Source organism: Corvus brachyrhynchos, unplaced genomic scaffold (genome assembly GCF_000691975.1).
Source record: "Corvus brachyrhynchos isolate BGI_N302 unplaced genomic scaffold, ASM69197v1 scaffold220, whole genome shotgun sequence".
Classification (NCBI taxonomy): domain Eukaryota; kingdom Metazoa; phylum Chordata; class Aves; order Passeriformes; family Corvidae; genus Corvus; species Corvus brachyrhynchos.
This window is the reverse complement of record NW_008236209.1, coordinates 3,546,978-3,550,307: the sequence shown is the minus strand read 5'-3', so window position 1 is coordinate 3,550,307 and position 3,330 is coordinate 3,546,978. Positions and strand designations below refer to the sequence as shown.

The following is a 3,330-nucleotide window of genomic DNA, read 5'->3' as shown; positions in this document are numbered from 1 at the left end:
TGGTCCTGTTGATGTGATTAGAGGGATATGGCACATAACAAAGCTGGCTTGCACTACAAGGACATTTTTATGCCATAAATTCCTTCCAAGTGTGGCAGAGCTACCTCAGGGCAACACTGTTCCATCCCTCAGGACTGCTGGATTTTTAAAAATATATATATTTTTCTTTAATCTCAGGGTTTGTGTTGCTTAGTGACTTTTTTTCCTCTCAGGCACTTGGCAGCACATCAGCTCCAGAAATCATACCATTTTCCTGACCTTTAGACTCTAAACTAAGTAAAGTTTGAATCTCTTGGTTTTCTCATTTTTTGTATTAGTTTCTTTCCCTTCTTTTGATCGTATTAGAGCTATTAGAGTTTTCCTTTCACACTATAACCCCTGGATTTATCAAATTAAATGCTGTTTGGAGGGTTTGGGATTTGTGTTCTGAATCTTGTTGTTGAAATATTCCACCTGAAAGCTCAGCTATGAATCATTAGGAATCACTTAAGTCTTAATGATGTCAAGCAATTAATGAACAAAAAGATAGAGCACAAGATTCAAAGAGATGCACACAGTAATAATAAGGAAAATGTGCTTTCTTCAATGTAGGAGGACTTGATATCCCAAAAGTGACTTTGAATGAGCTTGTCATTGTTTCCACCGGTTTTGCTTTTGAATATGACTTCTGCTACCCATTAAAATATGTAATTAGTGTTTATTTTCAACGCAACTGACACCTGTAGAACATGGACAGACTGGCTGTGCAATTATGTCAACGCTGTGCAGTGACCTTGAATTGTGAGAGAGCCAGCTGCCAGAAAAAGAAATCTTTAATTTCATTGACTCATTAAATTAAAATCATTTTTAGCAAAAATAATCATGGATGAATTGCCATATGTTCTTGAAACTTAGGAGAATGGGGAGATTTTTAAATAATCAGAGTGCAGAGCTGTTCTTTTGAACTAAAATGTTTTCAGCATTTCTATTTCAGCTACATTTACAACCCAGTTGAACATAAAGTTCTGAAACAGCAGGAAAAATTAAGTAAAGGAATGAATGATGCTGGGAGTTGCATGCTGTTCACCAAGAGATATAAGTGAGAAGTCTGTAGATGAATAAAATATTAAAATACTAATGTAACTCTGTAAGAAAAACTTAACAGATTGCAGAAATAATCGTGATTTTTTTTTTTTTTTAATACTGATGATGTTTCCCTGAATCAAATGTAATGCAAGTTTTAGAGTTGAATAAGATTCAAAATGGAAAGATAAGCAACAGAATCTGGTGCAAGAGACTTACAAGATCTTGTTTGGAAGAAAATCCAGATGAACAGGGGCACCATCTGTTCTCTTCCAGTTGTTCCTGCATTCATCACCACAGAAATTATGGCCACTGAGGCACAGATACACCAATCACAGCACACAGAACTAGAGGAATGGGGGACCTTTGGCCCAAACCAGAATGTTTCTCTGTGCACAGTTCCTCTTTTTCTCCTCTGAATCTTCTAAAACACATAAATAGACTCACTGGATTTAAGAAGGCTGTAACATTATTTCTGCATTTCTATCAAAGTGAGTTCAGATAATGGTGGTGACACTGAGACTGCAACTTAAATTATAAAAGTCTGGCGAAACTTAGATAACAAAAAATGAAAAGCTTACCCCAGGAAGAGACTTTTGAGATAAAAAGAGTTATATCAAATAGACAAAGAGACTTTCAGAAAGTTCAGCATTTTCTTCTGCCTTTACTGCCCACCTAAGTTATTCTTTCTTTTGCATTAATTCATATCATAAGCAACTATATTGTACCAAGAGCTAGGACACAGCCAACTCTATTTTGAGTTCTGTATTCAAATATTTTTACTTTTTTCTTCATCCAAGGACAAATTAGTGATCTGTAATAAGCAAAGTTTCCTGAAAACCTGTCACAATGCTCTTTTAAAGGAATACCAAAGAGGTGACTTCTCTTGTTAAATTTTGTATCACTGTTGATGTCTTAAGGAAAACCTAAATCCAGATCCCAGATTCACCCCAATCAGAATCATTTCTGATCACAATCTCTCTCTGAACGTGACTTTCTGAGGACTGTTTCTGTTCTTATTCTGAGACATTTCACTGAATGTCTCTTAAGAAGCAACAGCCAGATCTATTTGTCACTTCCTGAAGAACAGCTCCTGAAGTCAGGCAGTGCCCCCCTAACACAGACATCTCTGCTAATCAGTGCTGAACTTTAGGGGAAGTGATTTGTTTTGTTTCATCCAAACCCCCGCGGTTGGAGGAAGAGCAGCTGTTACAGGCTCGGTTTGCACACCCATTGTTCCTTTGAAGGGAATCTCTGGGACTGCCCATTGATCTCCTGCTTTTTGTTATGATCACTGAAAGTTTTCCAGAGCTCATTGCAAGTCATGTTGCTAGCTGATTTCTGATAAAACAAAACTGCCGCGAGCTGCACTGGGGAAAAAGAGAATAGGTGATAAAGAGAATATTATGCTTCATTAGATGGTAAGAAGATATGTCAGCTTCAAAGATGAAACCAAGATCATTATGTGAGCTCCTTTTGTTAAATAAATGATGCTTAGAAGAACAGAAATGGGAATCAGAACTTAAAAGTAGATAGTATAAAAATACGGTAATTTGTTACAGAAATATATTATACAAAACTCTATATTATTTATTTCTTTAAAAACTCAAACTGAGTAAATGGGATATTCTGGAAAAAAATAAATTGTGCCTTCTAGATTGAAGTCCACGTGCAGATTATTGGCCTGAGCTCCTTTGATCTACCTTCATCCTCAGCCAGCACCTTTTTTTTTAAAGTCAGAAGTTACCAGCTTCAGCTATATTGCTGTATGGATTTTTTATTTCTTTTCTCAAAAGAAAAAATTGCCTACACAGATATTTGCAAAACAGCATACAATTTAAAGCTGACCCATCAACAGTTTCTTCTCTCTCATTGTGTTGGGAGTTTCTGGCAGTGAGGGACTCAGGAAAGCAATGCCTGAACATAAGGAAGCTCAGCAAATCCACAAAGTTCTTTTAACAAAGTTTAGCAAGTCTTGCTATGAGTTAATAGAAAGCTATGTATGTTGTATATGCACATTGCTGTACATGCAAATATACAGGTAAAATATTAAACAATCATGAAAGCAAGACCTGGGCACTGAAGTATTTCATTTAAGAGAAGCTTGCTGCATGAATTCGTTTCTAAAATATAAAATTGGTATTTAAAATTCCAACAATCTTCAGAACTCCAGGATGCTGAAGCCAGAGCTGTGTCCCTGCAGCACAGGAAAGCAAAGGCAGGAACTCACTTAGCCATACTGACAAAAACAACCAGTGATTTTTTCCT

At 36.4% G+C, this 3,330-nt stretch overlaps 1 long non-coding RNA gene across 1 annotated transcript in view; it reads right to left on the bottom strand.

Annotated features, from left to right (window-relative positions):
• Nucleotides 1-3,330, bottom strand: part of LOC108448540 — an 18,915-nt gene that overhangs the window by 9,229 nt on the left and 6,356 nt on the right. The gene's annotated exons all lie outside the window — the stretch shown is intronic.